Below are 23,513 nucleotides of genomic sequence, written 5' to 3'. Positions count from 1 at the left end.
GGGATTTAATAAATGTTTATAAATATCTGAGGGCTGGGGGTCTGTTACTCCTCTTACAACTACAGAGGGTCTTTGGAACCAGTGGTACCCTAGATATCTTGTGCTTGCCTTAATTTTGTTGCTTCTTGGAATAATCATATGGCTACTGATAGCACTGTGTCAAGAAAGACATAAGGCTACTTGCTCTTCCAACTCTGCTGTGAATGTGAAAACCAAGCCAGTAAATTTGGTGGCCACTGTAACCAGAAAGCGTAAAGGAGCTGCAGGAGGAGATGCAGATGCTGCAGGAGATGGTGCAGATGGAGATGAGGGTCCTTCTACTCAGGGTCCCTCTGTTAAGAAAGATCCTTCTGATGAGGAAGAGAGGGTTAGCCTTAAAACTCTGGTAGACCTCTTGAGACCCCACATGGATGATGGAGATGTAGGTCAGGATGTAGACCCTGGTAGATTAGCAACTGCTGGCAGTGCCTCTGAACTCAAGGAAATTCAACGGAGGATTAAAATAGGATTATGGGGACAGCGACCTCAGGATGATGATGATGATGATGATGATGAGGATGACATACAGTCAGCTAATGCACCCAGACAGGAAATTAGACATGTGAGGAAGGATTACATCAGAGGAGATAATGAGCCAGTCCTGTCTTGGCTAGCCAGGTGTTTTGATATGGGAGCCCCAGCATTGGTGGTAGGTGACAAGTCGGCCTCTCAGTTGGGGATGCTCTCAAAGGATACAGGCATAGACAGGCACCTAGGCAAGTGCATTGGTAAAGTTTCTCTGTGGGCACGCCTCCTACTGGCAGTCTCGCTGAGGTACCCCAGCAGAGATGATTTACCATGGAACCCTAAGCCTTGGACCACAATAGCTGAGGGAATCAAGCGTCTGAGAGAGTTTGCTGTGAGAGAAGTAATGTATGGAGATCATAAGACTCTGAATCCTGATGAAATTCCTGTTGGAACAGGCCTTGCCAAAAAGCTCATTAAGCTTGCTCCTCCTAATTATGCTACTATTCTGGCAAGCAGGATTGTGGCAAGAAATTATGGTGGAGCACCTCCTACTGTTGGCCATTTCACTGACCAAATGAGGCAGTTGGAGGATAGTCTTGCACGTACTTCTTTGGTTTCAGCCATTGAAACTCTGTCTGGAGAAGATGAAAGAATTGCATGAAAGAGCTGAAGGAGGAACTTAAAACCTCCATATCCAACTTGATGAAGGGGGATGATTCTGATTCCTCTTCCTCCAGATGGATACAAGTTTCAGCTGTTAGGAACAGACGTGCTCCAAGAAGGCCATTCCAGAATAGGTCAAACCAAAACAGACAGCAGAGGCAATCACGTGGCAGTATCTGGATAACTCTGCGTGATCAGTTTGGTGAGAACATGAACAGATGGGATGGTCAACCAACTTCTGATCTTTTCAAGAGGTTACGGGAGCTGCAGAGGGGCAGATCCCGAGGTAGCAATACCAGGAGGGTAGCTGTCGCTTCCTCAGTTTCCCAGAACAACTCTGATAGCTCCAACAGTGATCCTAATTCTGGTGCTGGACGTTGTGCCAGCTGTACATGTGGATGGTAATCCCCACCATTAGGGGTGCCCTGCCTTCCGCCAGGGGGAGGTAAGGGATAATGGAGATAACAGAATCTATTGGGATGTGTACATCCAGTGGCCTGGCACTTCAAAATTTCAGAAGTACAGGGCCTTGGTTGACACAGGAGCTCAGTGCACCATAATACCATCAAATTATCAAGGGGGAGAATCTATAACTATTCAGGGAGTCACTGGTGGATCTCAAGAGTTGTTTAAGATAGAGGTTGATATAAGTTTAACTGGGAAGCAGTGGAAGAAACATACTATTGTAACAGGTCCTAATGCACCTTGTATTTTGGGAATTGACTTTCTGAGAGAAGGGCGTTTTTAAAGACCCTAAGGGTTACAAATGGGCTTTTGGAATAGCAACTGTAGAAATTGATGGAGGAAAATTGAAGTTGTCCATTAGACCTGAGCTTTCAGATGAATCTGCAGTTGTGGGACAACATGAGATAGAGGATGTAAAGCTGCCGGTTGCTTCTCAAACTGTGCATCACAGACAATACAGAACCAACCGTGACTCTTTGGTGCCCATTCAAAACTTGATTCGTCAGTTGGAGAGTCAGAAGGTCATCAGCAAAACTCATTCACCTTTCAACAGTCCAATCTGGCCTGTGAGAAAGCAGAATGGAGAGTGGCGTCTGACAGTTGATTTCCGTGCCTTGAATGAAGTAACTCCACCCATGAGTGCAGCTGTACCAGACATGATGGAACTCCAATATGAGCTGGAATCCAAGCAGGCCAAATGGTATGCTACCATAGACATTGCTAATGCTTTCTTCTCTATTCCCATAGCAGAGGAATGCAGGCCTCAGTTTGCTTTCACCTGGAGAGGCATTCAGTACACATTCAATCGTTTGCCCCAGGGGTGGATTCACAGTTCAACCATCTGCCATGCAGTGATCCATGATGCTTTGGAGAAAGGTGGAGCTCCAGAACACATTCAGTTCATCGATGACATCATCGTCTGGGGTGAGACTGCTGAAGAAGTCTTCGAGAAAGGTAACAAAATCCTTGACATTCTCTTGCAAGCTGGTTTCGCTATCAAGCGAGACAAGGTGAAAGGACCTGCCAGAGAAATCCAGTTTCTGGGAGTGCGGTGGCAAGATGGTCGCCGTCACATCCCAATGGATGTGATAAACAGAGTCTCCACCATGGCAAATCCCATCAACAAGAAAGAAACTCTGCGTTTCTTAGGCATAGTGGGATTTTGGAGACTGCACATTCCTGGATACAGTCAGATTGTGAAACCTCTATATGATGTGACTCGAAAGAGAAACAGTTTCCAATGGGGTCCTGAGCAACAAGCAGCCTTTGACCAGATCAAGCGAGAGGTAGTCCAAGCGATGGGTCTGGGACCTGTCCGAAACTGGTCCAGACATTAAGAACATTCTGTACACAGGCTGCGAGTGACAATGGTCCAACCTGGTGCTTATGGCAAAGAGCTCCAGGGGAGACACGAGGACGTCCTCTTGGTTTCTGGGGTCGTGGCTACAGAGGCTCAGAGGCAAACTACACTCCAACAGAGAAAGAGATTTTAGCTGCTTATGAAGGAGTGAAAAGCTGCTTCTGAAGTGATTGGAACTGAGTCACAACTTCTTCTAGCTCCTAGATTGCCAGTTCTGAATTGGATGTTCAAAGGCAAAGGTTCTTCACCACATCATGCAACAGGTATGGATGGCTCTGATAACACAGAGAGCTCGAATGGGAAATCTCGAAAGGCCTGGTTTGGTGGAGGTGATCACAAACTGGCCAGAAGGCACAAGCTGTGCAAAACCTCCAGAGGAGAGAGTAACTCGTGCTGAGGAAGCTCCTCCTTACAGTGATCTGTCTGATGATGAAAAGAGATATGCTTTGTTCACAGACGGTTCCTGTCGTCTTGTTGGGAACAAGCGGAGATGGAAATCTGCAGTGTGGAGTCCAACGCGCAGAGTTGCAGAAGCGAGAGATGGAGAAGGAGAATCCAGTCAATTTGCAGAGGTAAAAGCTGTCCAGCTAGCTCTTAACATAGCTGAACGTGAGAGATGGCCAAAGCTTTATCTCTACACCGACTCGTGGATGGTAGACAATGCCTTGTGGGGTTGGCTGAAAGACTGGAAGAAGAATGGCTGGCAGAGGAAAGGAAAGCCAGTCTGGGCTGCAGATCTGTGGCAAGACATTGCTGCTCGCATTGAGAGAATCCCAGTGAAAGTGAGACACATCGATGCTCACATTCCTAAGAGCAAAGCTACTGAAGAACAGCAACACAACCATCAGGCAGATCTAGCTGCAAGAGTTTCCCAGATGGACACAAACTCTGATCCTGATCCTGATCTTGACTGGAAACATCGAGGTGAGCTGTTCTTAGCTCGGTGGGCCCATGACTCGTCAGGACATCAAGGCAGAGATGCAACCTACCAATGGGCTCGTGACAGATCCATTGACATTTCCATGGATGCTATCACACAAGTCATCCATGACTGTGACATTTGTGCTGCTATTAAGCAGGCAAAGCGGATCAAGCCCATGTGGTACGGTGACCGATGGTCCAAGTACAAGTATGGTGAAGCCTGGCAGATTGACTACATCACTCTACCTCGTTCTCCATCTGGTAAGCAGTATGTGCTGACTATGGTAGAGGCAAGCACTGGATGGCTGGAAACTTATCCAGTTCCTCATGCAACTGCATGTAACACCATTCTTGGTCTGGAAAGACAAATCCTGTGGAGACACGGAACTCCAGAGAGGATTGAGTCAGACAATGGAACTCACTTCAAGAACAATCTTGTAAAAAACTGGGCCAAAGAGCACGGCATCGAGTGGATATTCCACATTCCCTACTATGCACCAGCTGCAGGGAAGATCGAATGCTACAACGGTTTGCTGAAAACCACTCTCAAAGCCATGGGGGGTGGATCTTTGAAAAACTGGGAGAAACATTTAGCACAAGCAACCTGGTTGGTGAATAGTAGAGGTTCAGTGAATCGAGCTGGACCTGCCCAATCAGATTTGTTGCAAAAGGAAGAGGGTGATAGAGTTCCTGTTATCAGAGAAAAGAATCTGTTAGGCAAAACTGTTTGGGTATTTTCTCCTTCAGGAGAGGCCAAACCTGTCCGAGGGGTGGTTTCTGCTGAAGGTCCTGGTCACACCTATTGGGTGATGCAAGAAAATGGTGAAATTCAGTGTATTCCACAAAGAAATCTAACTTTGGCTGAGAGAGGTTAAATTCAGAGTGTTGCGCAGACACAGCATCGCGCCCAAGAGGAGAGTCCATGAGATCTACGGTGCACGAACCCTGAGAGCCCTGAGTCACCTGAGAGTCCCTGTTCCTTCCTTCGCTCCATCTGTGAGGAAACAAGCTGTTTGCTGTTTTTCCTGTGATTTGACTCTTTTGAATCATCTACATCCGAGATAGCCGGAATGGACTATGGTCTTTATTCACCTATTCTTGTAGATATTATTTTTTATTAGATAGATGATAGTAGCAGCCAATGGAATGAGGGGATTGAGTCCATCATCAGTAAATTTGCAGATGACACCAAGCTGGGAGCAGATGTTGATCTGTTAGAAGGTAGAAGGGCTCTGCAGAGGGACCTTGACAGGCTGGACAGATGGGCAGAGTCCAACATGATGGCATTCAACAAATCCAAGTGTCGGGTGCTCCACTTTGGCCACAACAACCCCATGCAGAGCTACAGGCTGGGGTCAGAGTGGCTGGAGAGCAGCCAGGTGGAAAGGGACCTGGGGGTACTGGTTGACAGCCGCCTGAACATGAGCCAGCAGTGTACCCAGGCGGCCAAGAGAGCCAATGGCATCCTGGCCTGCATCAGGCATAGTTTGGCCAGCAGGAGCAGGGAGGTCATTGTACCCCTGTACACAGCACTGGTTTGGCCACACCTTGAGTCCTGTGTCCAGTTCTGGGCCCCTCAGTTTAGGAAAGATGTTGAATTGCTGGAGCATGTCCAGAGAAGGGCAACAAGGCTGGTGAGAGGCCTTGAGCACAAGCCCTATGAGGAGAGGCTGAGGGAACTGGGACTGTCTAGCCTGGAGAAGAGGAGGCTCAGGGGAGACCTTATTGCTGTCTGCAGCTACCTGAAGGGACATTGTAGCCAGGAGGGGTTTGGTCTCTTCTCCCAGGCAACCAGCACCAGAACAAGAGGACACAGTCTCAAGCTGCGCCAGGGGAGGTTTAGGCTGGAGGTGAGGAGAAAGTTCTTCACAGAGAGAGTGGTTGGCCATTGGAATGGGCTGCCCAGGGAGGTGGTGGAGTCACCATCCCTGGAGGTGTTCAAGAGGGGATTGGACGTGGCACTTGGTGTCATGGTTTAGATAGTCATGAGGTTTAGGGTGACAGGTTGGACTCGATGATCTTTGAGGTCTTTTCCAGCCTTCTTGATTCTATGATTCTATGAAATAATTATTGCTCAGGGAGACTTTACCACTGTTCACAATTAAAAGTAAATGCTTTTTTGCAGTTCAGCATTGTAGAATGTGTTGTTGATGTAGTTGAACATGTTTAATGGGCTAGATATTTCCTATTCTGTCTTTTATCATTCCCCCAAATAATAAAGCCAAACCAAAATATTTCACTTCATCAAAATCAAATACAAAACTTGAAATTTTGACATATCCCCATATAAAATGTAATTAAAATTGGCAAGTTCCACTGGAGAAAAAAATCAGTTTGATGAAGCTTCATCTTTTGATGTAACACTGCTCCATCAAAGGTGTTTTGACTGTTTTTTACTTTCAACTGATAAAAATCTGTGCATAAAAATCTTGCTGATAGCATCTGAAGACAGGCTGAAAAAAAAATGGCTGTGGAGGTTAATTCGTCTCCCAGGCTAGTGAGTGCCTGTGCAGCTTGGTCTTCAAGCACACAACATGAATTCATGGCTGTGGAATAGAAATCAGGATGTGGCCCATTATGTGCCCACACAGAGGTCTTTAATCTTTCAGAGGTTGAGATCTGTCATCTTTTGGTAGCATCAGCTACCTGTGTAATGCACAAAAGGTGAAAATTTGTATTGCTCAGAGAAAGCATGAGTGAGAGAAACTGAGCATTGGATCTTCCAATCAGAACAGACCTTTTAAAAATAATTACTTTTTGAGGAACTATGTGGAAAGGATGTGTAATGGTGTTTTGCCATGAAGATCTGTTATCTCAAGGATTTTGATTAGAGTAATTAGTGTAGAACGTGCATCATCTACTTTGTTATCTCTCACTCTGCTTGTTGAATTAATGAATACTTTGAGAGGACTGAAAAATTGTCCTAATACTTTACAAATTACACTAATCGAATCACTCATTTACTGTGCAATGGAAGTTATGTTGTATTATTACTTCTGAGGAGAATTTAATAGGAAGGCTTTGCTGTAGCTTCTGTGTTAGGTGCTAAGAAAACCCACTCTGTTAGGGGATATAGGCCTTCAGCTAATATTTTATTCAAGATTTAGGATGAGTGAAGCAGGCTCTGTTCTCAACAATGCAGAGAAGGGTTCTTTACAACTGCAGGGTTTCTTGATCTCCACTTGGTTGGAGAATATTGCATATGTATATATACATACAAACATACATACAAGCACATAAATCCACTGAGATCTGTTACATGAGTACCAGCTGTTCCACCATGCATGTGTTTTGAATTATGAGGTTTAAGCAAAAAAATGTCAAGAAATGTTAATAAATGATTGTAGGTTTCTTTATGTAAGACGGTTATGTGTAGTTATTGAAGCTCTACTAAACAATAGCAAGGCTTGGAGTGAGGAACCATTATGGTTATTAATATTTAATAATCGGGGGAATGATTAATAAAAATATTAATGACTTTATTAACCCCATGGAAAATATTAGCCAAACTGATTTGACATACTCAGTTGTGGAAAGGTACATCACAAGCAGGAACATGTAACAATTCTGAAAGAATCAGAAACAGCAAACAGTAATTTAAACAGTAAAGAAAGATGTTGGTTTTGCTCACAAAGGAGAACTCTAGAACTCGCCCAATAGAGCAGCTAGGGCAACAGAACCTTTTAACCGCTGCCTATAACAATCCGATTTCTCTGGTTACTCACTGCAAATCACTCCAGTCCACTAGAGTCAGTTGCTGCATTTGTAATCCCAAGAGTATGTGGCACATTTGATTTCACGCCAGCTGGTGGTGATGTCTGCACATGGATGCTGCTGTGTTGGGGAAAGGCTTCTCTGTGAAGGATGCGTCCCTGGCATGATGTAGGCAGGCAGATGATGTGGATGTGCAGGTGGGCTGTGATCTGGGGTATCTCTGGTGCTTGTGCTTTTGAGCAGCTCTTGTCCCTGCAGCTTGGTGCTCGGCAGCTTTTGTAGCTCTTCCTGCTCTGGAGAGGTTCTTTAGCTGCAGCCTCCACAGTGGCTCTTTTTGCTTTTTCCAGTAAAACAAGGCAAATTCCTCACCCTTTGAGCTAGCATTTATAATTTCCTGCAACAATGATGGCCAGTGGCAACAGAGATTAAGGGGTAGAAACCAGATACTTTAATCTATAAAATCAGGTTTTCTTCAAACGTGGCCAAAGGAACACACACCTGGCCCACTTGGACCCCCGGGTGTGTTCAACAATCCTGGACAACATGGGCAATGTATTGGAAAAGCAGACCTCCTGGCTCCTGCTTCATTGTCTGTTTCAGAGCATATTTGAGGCTTTGTCCCTTTAGGAGAAGAACTGAATTTTTAGTGCTCAAGAGAAAGACAAAGAAAAATTAAAATATCTTATTATGCTAAGAAGTAATTGGGAAGGTGGAAGACACTGTATTTACAGTTGGTAATAGATCAGTCAGTTGTGTGAGATAGTTAACTGGGATTAGCAAGAGTTATATCTTCTTATTAGAAAACTGATGTTGTATTAAATTATTAAAAGTAATTTGAATTTTCTTCATTCCAAAGAGTGATACATGGATCATGTAAAACGTTGAGCTCTTTTCACACCATGAGGAAATAACTGAATTAAACCACTGCTGAAAGATCTGTGGTAAAGGATGGACCATGCTGTATTGTAATGTTCTGAAGATTTGTGGCATTATAAGGTCATGCTTTTCTCAAAAATTATTATGCTATTGTGATTTCCCATGTGATCAATTTTCATGTGTTTTTCCCCTACCTTAAATGGCCTTTTCAGGAAGAAACCTTTTGTAGGTTATTTCTTTTTCTCATCCTAAGAGGCTTTTGAAAGTCCTGTTTGCCTAGTCACTTAGGCATTACATCACTATGTAAAATGCAAATATTTTTATTGGACTGGTGATTATCACTGAGAAAGAGAGAAGTAATTTGCCAAGTTAATATTCATAAAAACTTTGTAACTCTGTCAGTGTTCTTGATCTTGTGAGGCATATACCACAATCTCCATACAACATGGAGCTGGAAGATGTAAATCAAAGGAAAGGGAAGCTTCAAGAACAAGTAAAACAAGTATGAAGTGATACTAGTTTCTCAAGTGTCCTGGTGGGAGGAGCTGGAATCTCCTGACAATGGAGTCTCCTGGATTGTCCTGGACAATCCTTTCACATCATCCTCAGCATATCTGACTTGCTTCCTCCCACAGTCAGGATTTGATTTCTCATCATGCTAGTACAGCCTTTAACAAGATATAGCTCCCACAGAGAGACTGTGCTTGAATTGCTGGCCAGTCACATCTCCAAGACTTCCCTAATAATATCTTTGATTACGTCTTAAGAGACATCTTTATTTCAGAGGCGATTGATTTGCCTCCTCTCTTCTGTGTTTTCTTTGCATGTTTTTGTTTTTATTTTTTTCATTTTGGTTTGGTTTTTCTTACTTGTAGTTGTGTTTTCACTGCTGAATCTTTCAGATGATCTGGGAAGAAAATTAACCTGCCCTTAAATGCCTTCTAGCTACCTAAGATGTAAAATGTAGAGTTTATGTCAGATATCTGGTTGCCATCTTGACTTTTCCATGGTCCTAGAAGGCCACAACAAACTAGACAAGGATTCTTCAAACTGAGCGTTCTCATCCTTTCCTCCATCCTTAACTGTGTATTCTGTCAGGAAAACTTCGATCAAAAAAAATTTGCCTCTTTCATGAAAAAATGACAAAACTAAAGATATAAATTTGGCTGTAATTCAAATATTTTGAATTGAGACAATATTGTGGTTTAACTCCAGCCAGCAACTAAGGACCACAGCCAATTCCCAGTGGGACTTGGAATTATAAAAGTGAGACAATTTGTGACTTGGGGCAAGGACCAATTGCTGGGTCTCCTGAAGGGTCAAACCCCAAAACATTCTCTAGCCCAGACAGTGGGCAAACCTTGACAGTTCCTGGGGTCCAGATAAACATGTAATTAACTTTGTAACACAGCTGTGAATTGTGTGTGCCCCTGGCCATGTTTGGATTTACCCCATCTTATAGGTCCAGTTATCAGGGTTCTTTGTCACCAAAGGGCATTAATTATCTTGGGATAGTATTTAAAACAGCCAAGAAGTCAGGAAACTTGCCTTCTTCTCATCCTACAAGCAACAAGAAACAAATGCTGACAGAGTAGGAGCTGAGGGCCTGCTTACCACAAAGAGACACGAGCCAAATGCTGCCTGAGTAGTAGCCGAAAAATCTGCTCTAGCAGACCAACAACTTCACCCAGGCCTTGTACCTGGACCAAGGCAGAAAGGGAAAAAGCTCCAAGGGAATTGAATCCCAGAAGAGGCTACAGCCCAGCGATGGAGCACACAAGAGAGAGAGAGACCCCTTAGCCCTCTCCAAGCCAAGGACTGCTTGAATTATAGCATCTGGGAAGATAGCAGGCAGAGGACCAAGTTGTGAATACCCGGCCAATCTAGAACGGAATCCCATTTGTGGGAAACCCTCAGATCACAGCACCTGTATCTCCACTTTGAACTGCTGTATTGGAAATGTTAGATCTGTACTTAAGTCGTTTAAGTGTCTTTACACGTGAAATGTAAAACCCACAACTGAATAATTGAACCTGTGAATACATTCGTAAATAAGTTATGGTGGTGTTTGAAGATACCATTGCCCAAGGTATTAAATTATAAAAAACATAAATATATACATTTTATTACACTAGATAAAGCAAAAGCTGCTCCTGCAAGCAAAGCACTCACTGCTTACCATGTTTAGACAGGTGTTAAACTATCTCCAAGAAAGCAGAGCTCCAGCATGCTTACTTGGGAAGACAAAATGCCAAATCTTTCTCTTTCTTCCACCAGCATTTATTGCCTAATTGCAATACCATACTGTATGAAAGTGGGGTGTGATGGTTTTAAGACTATGTCTTTAATTTTGCTCACAAAGTTTGAGCAGAAAGGTGAAAGAATGTAAATAAATCACTATTGGGTGTAAGAAAGCAAAATAATGATTATTCTAAAGACTTCCATTGGAGACATAGCAATGTTTAAGAGTCAGTACTCAAAACAAGGTACGGACAGTCTGTCTCTCTCAATCTGTCTGCTCTGCATTTCTCTTGTGGATGCGGATAACATACTGCCATACCGACCATGACAAGCTAAGTTTAACAAACCTCTCGGTGTCATGGCTTTCTTCCCTTTTGCCTGCTCTGGGAAGGGGGTGGGGGAAAGAAGCACAGCCCCTTTCGGGGCCAGAGGGCTTTGTTGTGTTTTTCTGTTGATTGTACATATTTGTAAATGTTGTATATAGTGTATATTTGTACATACTCATTGCATTTCATCATAGATTGTATTTTTGTCCATAAATACAGCTTCATTTGCTTCTGAACTTGTCATGGAGAGGGGAATAGGAATGGAGGATGGTGATTATTAATTATGAATTATGAAAATATGAATTATGAAAATTATTGTTTATTATTATAAAGAATATTCAATTAATAACTTTATATATATTGATTAGGATGCACGGTTGTAATAATATAGACCATAACTGATTTAGTATTTACAATCATACCCAATTATAATATTTACAGTCAATTTCTAATTAAAGGAATGAAAGGTTGCAGTTCTGCTGCTTGTCCACTAGATGGAGACTCGACAAAACGCTTGTGGCTGCTAGCTAGGTATAGAGATATTTATAATGTCACAAGGCAGGTTAAGCTGGAAATACCACACGGCTATGTGCAGGCGTTTTGAATAGAATGTTACTAAATGTTATACACATGAAAGATACATTCTGTCTTTCTATGCAGCGAGACAAGTTGCCAGATCACATGGGCTCGCTGGGTATCTGCTTTCTGCCCGAGGCTGGCCCCATTTGGGCGGAAACTTTATTTCTGCCTCCCGGCTCTGTGTGGGGGGGGAAAGGGTTGCTTTCTCCTCCTGTGGTCTGCGGGAAGGGGCAGTTGGCTTCTTTGCCCTCCCATGGTGTGCGGGGAGGAGCTGGCTCCCTGACCGGAGGATCGGCTCAGCAGGGCCAGGTCCTTTCCGTGGTCGGCCCTTGTGATCGAGGGCGGTTTTCCGTAGGCGGATTTTGGTGGGGTGATGCGATGCTTCCCCCCTTGGCTCGGCTCGAGGTGAGCTGACTGCCGCTTCTCTTGGAGACTGCTTTCCATTTAAATTATAATGGTACAGTCGTTGCTTTAACTTCAATGGAGAGTCTATCTTTTGCTCTCTCCCTTGGGGAAATCCTGGGTGCTTTGCCCTAGTACGGGCTGTGGAGCGGCTACAGTGGGCGGCTCCCTTTCTCTCCCGCAGATGGCGGGGGCTACGCAAGATGCTTTTCTGCTTACTTGGCTGCTTATTGATGCAAGCAGATTTTTGGACCACCTGGTTCGGGCTAGGTCCTTCCCCTTATGGGTTTTAGCTTACCCACTCTCTCTCGGGGCTTCCCTCAGTCCTTTTTGACTGGGTCTGATTTCACCCTCTCTCAGGTGTACAATGCTGATGTTCTTTACCAGCGAAGGGGTCTCCTTTGCGGGTCCTTGAGGCAAGCTCGATGGGCTGGCTTCTGTATTCGCAGAGGCTTCCAGTATGCTTGCGTGTGAAGACTTACAGCTGACGCATTGCGAGTCGCATAACAAGTGAAAGCAAAAGGAGAGAGCACCGTGGTAACAAATGGAGCAATACTTATAGATACTCGAGGCTGGACTTAGCCAATGGGCACACTTGCCAACAACCTGCTTCCACCTATAGAAAATGTGAAGCTAGAATTCTGCCCTTAGATGGACAGAGCATAGGCATGCCATTGAGATGGGTGCCTGCAATTGTTTATTCCCCTAGGAGACAGGCTGGAGCCTGAGCCTTTTGTCCTCCTCTCCTGAAAGGAGGGTGGAAGGGGGGGACTTCCCAGAACATGTTTGGGACAAGTTAGCTGATATCTGGGGGCATAATTCTGGGCATGTGATGCCTTCACTACAGGACTGAACTAGCCTGTTTATTGTCATTGTGGGAGGGGGATTCCAGCTTTCCACTGTAACAATTAATATTTTGGTGCCCAACGTGGGACAATTGCTTATTTGACTTATTTCTGCTCAGATTAGGAAGCAAAATGAAGCTGCTTTGGATCCTGTGGCATGTTAAATATTCTGTTCTGACTGTGGTGATTTAAAAATGGGCTGTTTCTGCTATAATAGACAAAATTGTAAGATCTATGACATATAAACTGTGCGGGGTAAACTCAAGTTGCAGGAAGCTGTTGAGTTTTTATTGGAATAGGGAGTTATGGCAACTCAACTGTAAATCTGCCAGCAGAAGCATATTATTTTGCTATTCCTATTGCAGAGGGTTATGTGAACAGATGGAACACTAAACTGATTTATATGCTATGCTTGAATCTCGTGTTTGTGGTAATAATCGTATGCCTGCTGGTAGGACTGTGTTGAGAGAGACATAGAGCTATTTGCTCTAGAAGCCTGCACAGACACAAAAGAAATCACAGAAGAGCTCAGAGAGATCCTGAGATAGGTTTGGATTCTAATTACAGCATACAGGAGCTGGCAATCAAATGCAGACAGGTGAAAGCTTACAAGAATGCCAATAGCTTTGACTCTCAGCCAGTAGATGCAGGAACTTTACCAGGACCTGAGATGGCTACTGTGGTTACACAGGAATCCGCCATTAATGAGGCACAGTCTTTTCTGCCCTCTGCTGCTGAAATGGAAGCAGCAGTGGCTACAGGGTCTCAAAGAGTACCTGCTGTCTCTGCACAAAATCTCCTTGTTCCTGCTGACTCTGCTGTGAATGTGAAAGCTAAACCAGCTGCAGGAGGAGGCGCAGAGGCTGCAGAACATGCAGAAGGAAGTCAGGATCCTTCTGTTCAGGGACCCTCTGTTAAAAAAGATCCTTCTGATGAGGAAGAGAAGGTTAGTCTTAAAAGGCTGTCAGACGTCATGAGACCACACATGGATGGTGGAGATGTAGGACAGGATATAAGCCCTAGTAAATCTAGTAAACTCCTGGAAGTGCCTCTGAACTCCAGGAAATTTGCGCAGAGGCTTGCAGCAGGAGCATGGGGACAGCAAGTTCAAGAAGAAGATGAGGAGGAGGAGGAGGAGGATTATATACACTCAGCTAATGTACCAGGAAAGGAAACTAGGCATGTGAGGAAGGATTACATTAGAGGAGACACTGAGCCAATCTTGAGTTGACTAGGCAGGTGTTTCAATATGGCACGGGAGCCTCAGCCTTGGTGGTAGGTCAAAAGTCTGCCTCCCAGCTGGGGACACTCTCAAAAGATACAGGCATAGACAGGTATCTAGGCAGGTGCCTTGGTAAAATTTCTCTGTGAGCACACCTCCTCTGTGGGCAGTCCGCATGAGGTACCCCAGCAGAGATGATTTACCATGGAGCCCTAAGCGTTGGAACACAATAGATGAGGGACTCAAGCGTCTGAGAGAGTTTGCTGTGAGAGAAGTGATGTATGGAGATCATAAGATGTTGAATCCTGATGAAATTCCTGTGGGATCAGGCCTTGACAAAAGGCTCATTAAGCTTGTGCCTCCTAATTATGCTGCCATTCTGGAAAGCAGAATTGTGGCAAGAAATTATGGTGGAGTGCCTCCTACTGTTGGCCATTTCCCTGACCAAATGAGGCAATTGGAGGATAGTCTCATACATGTTTCTTTGGTTTCAACCATTGAAACTCTGTCTGGAGAGAAAAAGAATTGCTGAAGGAGGAATTTAAAGCCTTCATATCCAACTTGTTGAAGGGGCATGATGCCAGTTTCTCTTCCTCCAGATGGATGCAAGTTTCAGTTGTCAGAAACAGACGTCCTCAAAGGAGGCCATTCCAAAATAGGTCAAACCAAAACAGAGAACAAAGGAAATCACATAGGAGTATCTGGATAACTCTGTGTGGTCAGTTTGGTGAGAACACGAACAGATGGGACGGTCAAACAACTTCTGATTTTTCAGGAGGTTATGGGAGCTGCAGTGTGGCAGAGCCTGAGGTAACAATACCAGAAGGGTAGCTGTCACTTCCTCAGTATCCCAGGACAACTCTCATATTTCCAACAGTGAGTCTCACTCTGGCAGTCGACATTGTGCCAGCTGTACATGTGGATGTAATCCCCACAATTATGGGTGCCCTGCCTTCTGCCAGGCATACGGTACACATTCAATTGTTTGCCCCATGGGTGGATTCACAGTTCAACCATCTGTCATGCAGTGATCCATGATGCTTTGGAGAAAGGTGGAGCTCCAGAACACATTCAGTTCATCGATGATATCATCATCTGGGGTAAAACTACTGAAGAAGTCTTTGAGAAAGGTAGCAAAATCATTGACATTCTCTTGAAAGCAGGTTTGGCTATCAAGCGAGACAAGGTGAAAGGACCTGCCAGAGAAATCCAGTTTCTGGGAGTGCAGTGACAGGATGCTCAGCTCCTCCTTACAGTGATCTGTCTGATGATGAAAAGAAATATGCTTTGTTCACAGAGAGTTCCTGTCATCTTGTTGGAAACAAGCAAAGATAGAAGTCTGAAGTGTGGAGTCCAACACGCAGAGTTGCAGAGGCAAGAGATGGAGAAGGAGAATCCAGTCAATTCACAGAGGTAAAAGCTGTCCAGGTAGCTCTTGACGTAGCTGAACGTGGGAGATGGCCAAAGCTTTATCTCTACACTGACTCATGGATGGTAGTCAATGCCTTGTGGGGTTGGCTAAAGGACTGGAAAAAGAATGGATGGGAGAGGAAAGGAAAGCCTATTTGGGCAAAGCAAATCAAGCCCTTAAGGTATGGTGACCGATGGTTTAAGTATAAATATGGTGAAGTGTGGCAGATTGACTACATTACTCTACCTTGTTCTCGATCTGGTAAGCAATATGTACTTGTGGCAGTTCAGGCTGGGTGCCTTCTGTTACAGCCACATAAGTTACACCTCTGGTGTCCTCAGTGTCCAACACAATAGGGTGGACACAAGAAGCAGCATATTTCTACCCATAAATCCTGCGCCCTATAAATCCATCTGCAAAGTCATTCTCTTCCTCTTTCTTCCCTCACTGCTCCTGTGGGACATGCTCTCTTATCGAATAACAGTGGGGGAATATCTCAAGGCCTCTTAGGTCTGTCTAAACATAATGCCAGGAGGAGAAAATCTGGGGGGGGGCAGGGGAAGTCTCAAGCCTGGCTAGCATGAGACTAGCCTAGCAGTGGGGGAGGAAGGAAGAAGAAAGAGCCTTGGAGGTTTTGGGTAGACCCTCAGGTGGGGAGAAGGGAAGAGTTGGGAGGTCTTTGGGTGTTATGTAAGGGACTCTGTACACTTTGGGACATCTCTGCCACTATGCTTCTAGTGTTTTGTAGTTTCACTAATTGCTTTTACATTTAAACTTTCCATCACTCTTCAATCTGTTTGTGTGAGTGTCATTCTTTTGTCCCTCTTGGGGCAAGAGAGGATCTATCTGGCCTCAAACTAGCACAGTGCTGACTATGGTAGAGGTGAGTACTGGGTGGCTGGAAACTTATCCAGTTCCTCATGCAACTGCACATAACACCATTCTTGGTCTGGCAAGACAAATCCTGTGGAGACACAAAACTCCAGAGAGAATTGAGTCAAACAACAGAACTCATTTCAAAAACAACCTCGTAAAAAACTGGGCTAAAGAGCACGGCATCGAGTGGATATTCCACATTCCCTACTATGCACCAGCTGCAGGAAACTTCAAATGCTACAACGGTTTGTTGAAAACCACTCTCAAAGCCATGGGGGGTGGATCTTTGAAAAACTGGGAGAAACCTTTAGCACAAGCAACCTGGTTGGGGAATAGTGGAGGTTCAGTGGATTGAGCTGGACCTGCTCAATCAGACTTGTTACAAAAGGAAGGTTATAGAGTTCCTGTTACCAGAGAAAAGAATCTGTTAGGCAAAACTCTTTGGATATTTTCTCCTTCAGGAGAGGCCAAACCAAAGAGTTTTGCCTAACAGATTCTTTTCTCTGGTAACAGGTGGTTTCTGCTGAAGGTCCTGGTCACAGCTATTGGGTGATGCAAGAGAATGGTGAAATTCAGTGTATTCCACAAAGAAATTTAACTTTGGTTGAAAGAGTCTAAATTCAGAGTGTTGTACAGATACGACATCACGCCCAAGAGGAGAATCCATGAGATCTATGGTGCACAAACCCTGAGAACCCCGAGAGTCCTGAGTCACCCGAGTGCCCCTGTTCCTTTCTTTGCCCCACCTGTGAAGAAACAAACTGTTTTCTGTTTCTCCTGTTATTCAAACTTTTGAATCATCTACATCTGAGATAGCCAGAATGGACTATGAACTTTATTCACTCATTGTTGTAGATATTGTTTTAGATTAGATTGATAGTAGTAGCAGCCAATGGAATTGTTTAGAAGGGGTGGATTGTGATGGTTTTAAGACTGTGTCTTTAATTTTTCTCACAAAGTTTGAGCAGAAAAGTGAAAGAATGTAAATAAGTCACTATTGGGTATAAGAAAGCAAAATAATGATTATTCTAAACTCTTTATTCTAAACACAATCATTCTACACAGCTCTCCAGTGTAACATGGGGTTTGTTAGAAAAGAAGTGTTTCCTAAATTAAAATTCTCTACAGGAAAATTTCTATTTAAAAATTGTTACAATTTTTCATGAGGAAAATAAAGCTTCATTTTTTTCCCCCACCTACTGTGTACACCTACTATGAAGTGTGGTCTGCCAAGTCCACAGGCAAATAGAAGCCACAAGAGACTAGAAATAAAATTCCGTGACACACCAAACCAGCTTGAAAACATGTTGAAATTATTACAGTAAAATATTTTGAGTTTGGAATGTCAGAATATCATGTTTTGATCTCAAATGCTGAAACGAAATGTTGGACAGTGTGAATTTTCATTGTGATTCAAAACAACGTCAAAAGTTTGTCTTGAGACTAACAGAAAGTGCATGACACCAGGGAAGGACTGATGAATAGAGAAACACAACTGCGTGTAAGCAAGCTGACTCCACTCCCCCTCATTACACCTGCAGACAGGAAAGCTTGCAGTTAATTGCCCCTTCAAACAGAATTTGTAAAAGGTACAGGAAACCCAGTGGAGTTTTATGAATTATCCATAATATGAAAAGAATTAATCTATAAGGATAGGGTGCTTGGCAGGGTAGGGCCTATTTCCCCCCATAGTAAGAAAAGGTCTATTAACTGCAAACGCATAAAACCACATTAATTAAATTAGGCTACTCATGTTACAGTTTCATATTTCCTAAAGTGCAGCTTGTGGTCGTATGTCATGTGTTTCACATCTAAAGCACTAGTTGATGACTTCCCAAAGTCTTTAATATAGTATTACCAGTGATTTTTACCATAACTCGACCACAACACTTTCAAAGCTGATGTTAATAATACATACACTAGTTTTGTAGGTCTGACTGTCTTTTCCATCTCAATAAACAAATATTTGTGGTGTGATTGTGGGTCGTTTAACTGTCTGAGTTCTTTGCTGAGAGCAACTCTTCTGGAAGAGCAAGGCAACAAAATAGTCCTGGCTTAATTATGGGCAGTGATAATAGCTCATTAAAAGCATGCTTTTAAAAGAGATGTTGCTGTAGAAGCTTACTTAGACATGAACAATAGCTAGAGAACAAAATACAAATAACTGGTTTAAATTTTCCTGCCTCCTCTGATAAATTTTGTTTCATTTCTTCTCTTGGGCATTGGATGGACAGGGTCTGTACAGCACAGAAAGTTTGCTGATGAGAGCAGAATTGCTAGGGCATTGTTTGTTATGCAATCCCTTGGATCACAAATAGCTAAACATAACAATAAACTTCTGTTATATATCTTATTATGCTACTGTTACCAGAAAGAGGCTCTATTGAAAACAAAAATATCAGCATGTCCATTCGTTCTGCCTTGTTTCATTTAACTCATTTTGTTTGCAAACATAACAAACGTGTTGTATATTTATTTTGTTGTAAGTAAAGGACAAATTAATTCTAATTCTTTAATGGCAATCATTTCAGGATGGCAAGACAGTTTCTGAATATCAGAGCAAAGAGGTATATTTCCTCCTATGTTAAAACTTGTGACTGTGATTTCTAACATTACAGTATGCTTGATATTTGGATTTTCACTCATTTGAGTTTACGTTGGTGTAACATGCTTGAAAATGCTACTTTACTGTCTACTGCATTCATACTGTCAAAACATCTTTAAAAAAAATGGAAAAACTTATATCAACAAATAGTAAATGTGAGAAACAAGATAATCTGCTGCCTGCAAATACTAGAATCCTAGTTCTCACTCTATCTCTCACTGCAGTTAACAGCTGCATTTAGCACCTGCTTTGTTTAGGGGCCTGTACACTCATCTCTTAGAAAGCTCTATCAAGCTGCAAACTAAATAACTTGGTCTTCAGCATGTCCTTTCAAATATCTTAAGTTTTCTTTGCCTTCTCACTGCATCTTTAAAAAGCCAGGAGCATTGGGATTTCCAGGACGGTTTTTCTAATTCAAGTCTTCAGCAAGGTTGCTGCTTTGTGAATAAAGCATTATTTCCTTAATGGTAAGTGTCAACAGAAGCACACTGCCTTTGAAAGGTAGATTTAAGGTAAATATTAGAACAGTTTGCCACTCCACTAGCACTTCCCAATTACACTGATCCACAAGCATAGATTTTTCAGTGCTAAAAAAGACAAATACTTTCCAAATCACCACGTGTTACTGTTCACAGCTCTCCATTTTTTTTAATTGTCTTGAACACTTTCTTTTCGTCTCAGCTGTCTCTGTGTGTCAATGGTTTTACGAAAAAATGCAGTCAAAACATTCTTGTGTACCTCTAGCCACACTATTGTTCCATTATCCGTTTTGCTGTACCTGTTTCCCTTCTGGTTCATACCCCTTTAGCTGGTCTGCTGATGCAGAGTGCTGTTGGCATATCTCATTCATCTCCACAAGGCATGTGAAAAGAATCACTACAGTGGAGAATCGAATACAAGACTGTCAGCTTTTGAAAGGTGGACAGGTGTTGTCATGGTTACACAGCACTAAGAAGGTCAAGGCACAAATGTGGAAGAGTTTGAATGGGCCTTGGAACTTTTAATATATTGTGCTTTCGCAGTGCAATACTTTCATGTATACTGAGAAGTTAGAGCCATTGGTCAGGAGATTCAGCAGGTTTCAGGTTTGCTTATGATCTGAAAAATTATTTTTACTTTTTTTTTTTTCCTAGTAACTGACTCTGGATAAGGTCATAAAAAATATCTCAATGTGTAAATAAGAAGATCAATGTAATCTGAATTCTGTAACTCAAGCACAAAACTGCCACATGAAAAACTGTCATTCTGTGATGGCCTATCTTTGGAGCAGTGCAAATGCAGCACTACGTCTTTGATCTTTCTGTCTCTGAAGTCCTGTTCCTGCAGCTGTCTTGTCTCATGCTTCAACGTAAGCCTCAGTAGCAGAGCCCTGGTTCTCCTATACTTTGACTATGTGTAGTTGTGGCTACTTTAAAATGGGTCTTTTGAAGGTTCCCTCATTTTCATTAATTAATGTTTTATTATATCACTGATACAGAGCCTCTGCCCACCCCCACTTTTCCAGGAGTTCAAATCAGCATTGCACATCCTGGAATAGCAGTCAAACCAGTAGGTTACAGCCTGGGGTGGAAATGGAGACATATTCTAACTCCTAGTTTACTTCTTGTGGAGAAATAAAATACCATAGAAGTTGGTTATTGTGAAATACTAAAATAATGTCTTATTTTATTTTTTTTCTCATAAGTTGCTGATGCTAAAGAACAATAACAATATATGTGTTTTAAATATAAAAGGTGTTCAACAGAATAAATAATTACCTAGTGAAGTGAATTTCTTTTTCAAACAAGCAAAAACTTATAAAAATTCATGCTCCCAAGAACACGAAAAATTAAAACACATAAGGTAAAACAAACAAACAAAAAAGACAAAAAGTTAAAGTAGTACAGAGGAAGTAAGTTTCAACATAGACATTCATATACTTGAGAAGTGCATTTATAATCTATGAAGATTCCTAGAGAAAGCTATCAGACTAGGAAATAGCAGTATTACAACACAAAATATAATATGAAAATAACATTACTTGGTGATCCACAGCTATTCTAAGAAAATCACAGAAGTAGTGGTAAACTCTTCTCTACCTAAGCTAGACTTCCTCTTTTCAGTCCGCTTGACTCTATGGCTATTAGAATCTGTAGTCTTTTAAAGCAAAAAGAAACACAGGAAATTACAAGGTGAAGGACATGATTTTCCTCCAGAATTATGATCCTTCTGTAATTGAAGAAGTGACACTGAGAAGGAAATAATGGACCTCTAACACATCTACAGAAAGAAAAGAGATTGAATGGAATCCTGACTAAGGGATTGTAAAAATGTCGAGGTAATTTGGTAAGAGGAAGAATGTGTTTGTAAAATGTAACCTTTTTCACATTAAAAAAAAAAAAAAGTTACATTCTTTATTAGACATTCTGCACCTCCAATCCACAAAGGAGGCAAAGGACAAATGTGAAAATATGATTTCAGTTATAGTGTCATATGAATCTATGCACAAGACTAAAAAGTTGTACAGGGAACGTGTGGCTACTTTGCAGTTATTATGAAATAAAAGCGTTTCACCGTAATAATGTTGCAACTGCATGGTAGTTGTATTCGATATAATAATTATGTGGCAGATATCATTATTATGCTATTATTTTTTTCATGAAGAATTTTTTCATAAATATTACTTAGAAACAGGACTACTGGGAAAACTAACTCAGTAAAAATAGGGTCTACCCCATCTCCCACTGAACTCACTGTAAAAAGTCCCATCAGCTTTAATAAACCTCACAGAAAACAAATTAACTATGTTTTCACTTACAGTTGGGACTCATATAGTTCAGACACAAAACCTGAAACCTGTGTTAATAAAGAAGTTCAATGCCAAGTGCTGCAAACTGGACTTGGGAAAAGAAAAAAAATACCAAACCCCAAACAATCAAAACCAAACCGAACCAAACCAAACCAAAAAAAACCAAACCACAAACATAAAAACTCCATGTTGTGCAGTTAAGGAGAGCAACTATATCAGAAGGGAGTAAAAAGAAAACCATATGGGAATTTAAGATCTGTTTCTCTTGGGGTAAATGTGAAGCACAAAGCCATGCTACCCTTCCATCTCTAACTGTTATTCTGTTTATATTGCTGCATACATTTTCCTATATGAGGACATGAATTAGCTGATACTGCTCTAGGAATGATAAATCTAGTTTAATATAATTAATATATACACACTTGTATATACAGTTGTGGGTTTTTCTCCAGTGATGATGGAAGTACAAAAAAATTATCTACACCAGGCATGATGTAGCTTGTCATGTTGCTGGGAAAATTCCAGTGCCTTACAAATAACCAATGAACTTCTGGTTTTATCAGCACCGAATGTTTTAAAATAATGTTTATCCAATTTAACTGCACTAACATGGCAATATCTTGCTGGAACCTCAGTTTATAGTCTTCCACCAGACAAGAACTCTCCTACTAGTATTGCAAAATCATCAAACCAGATAATATTATGAGTTGAAAGAGACCAATCTCTGGATCACTAAGTTCAACTCCTGACTCCATACAAAGCAACATGTAAGTTAAACCATATATCTAAGAGCGTTTTCCAACCACTTTTTGAATATCCACCATCTTGGGGCCATGACCACATGCCTAAAGATCTTTTTCAGGGCTTGACCACCCTCTCAGTGAATAAGCTTTTCCTAATATCTAATCTGAACTTCCCCTGATACAATTTTAAGCCATTCCCTTTTGTTCTGTCACCAGACAATAAGAAGATCAGCACCTCCCGCTCCACTCTGACTAATGAGGAAGTTGTAGACAGCAACAAATTATAGAATTGTCAGGGTTGGTAGAGACCTCAAAGATATCTAGTTCCACTACCACCGCCATGGGCAGGGACATTTTCTGCTAGATCAGGCTGCCCAGAGCTACATCCAGTCTGGCCTTAAAAAATTCCGGTGATGGGGCTTCCACCACCTCCCTGGTCAACCTGTTCCAGTATCTCACCGCCCTTATGATAAACTTCTTCCTACCATCTAATCTATCCTCCTTTATCTTGGATCTAGTCCCCCTAGTCCTATCCCTAACCAACACCCTAAAAAGTCCCTCCCCAGCTTTTCTGCAGGCCACCTTCAGATACTGTAAGGTCTCCTCAGAGCCTTCTTCTCCAGACTGAACAATCACAACTCTCTCAGCCTGTCTTCATAGGAGAGGAGCTCCAGCCCTCTGATCATCCTCGTGGCCTTTCTCTGGGCACATTACAGCATGTCCATACCTTTCTTCTAGTAGGGACTCCAGAACTGGACACAGTACTCCAGGTGGAGGTCTCACCAGAGTGGTGTAGAGGGGGAGAAACACTTCATTTGACCTTCTGGCCACACTTCTCTTGATGATACAACCCAGGCTACGTTTGGCTTTTGGGGCTGCAAGTGTACACTAGTGGCTTGTATTAAGCTTCTCATCCACCAGCACCCCCAAGTCCTTTTCTTCAGGGCTGCACTCAAGCCAGTTGCTGCT

Source organism: Indicator indicator, chromosome Z (genome assembly GCF_027791375.1).
Source record: "Indicator indicator isolate 239-I01 chromosome Z, UM_Iind_1.1, whole genome shotgun sequence".
Lineage (NCBI taxonomy): Eukaryota > Metazoa > Chordata > Aves > Piciformes > Indicatoridae > Indicator > Indicator indicator.
Note: the sequence above shows the minus strand (reverse complement) of the source record.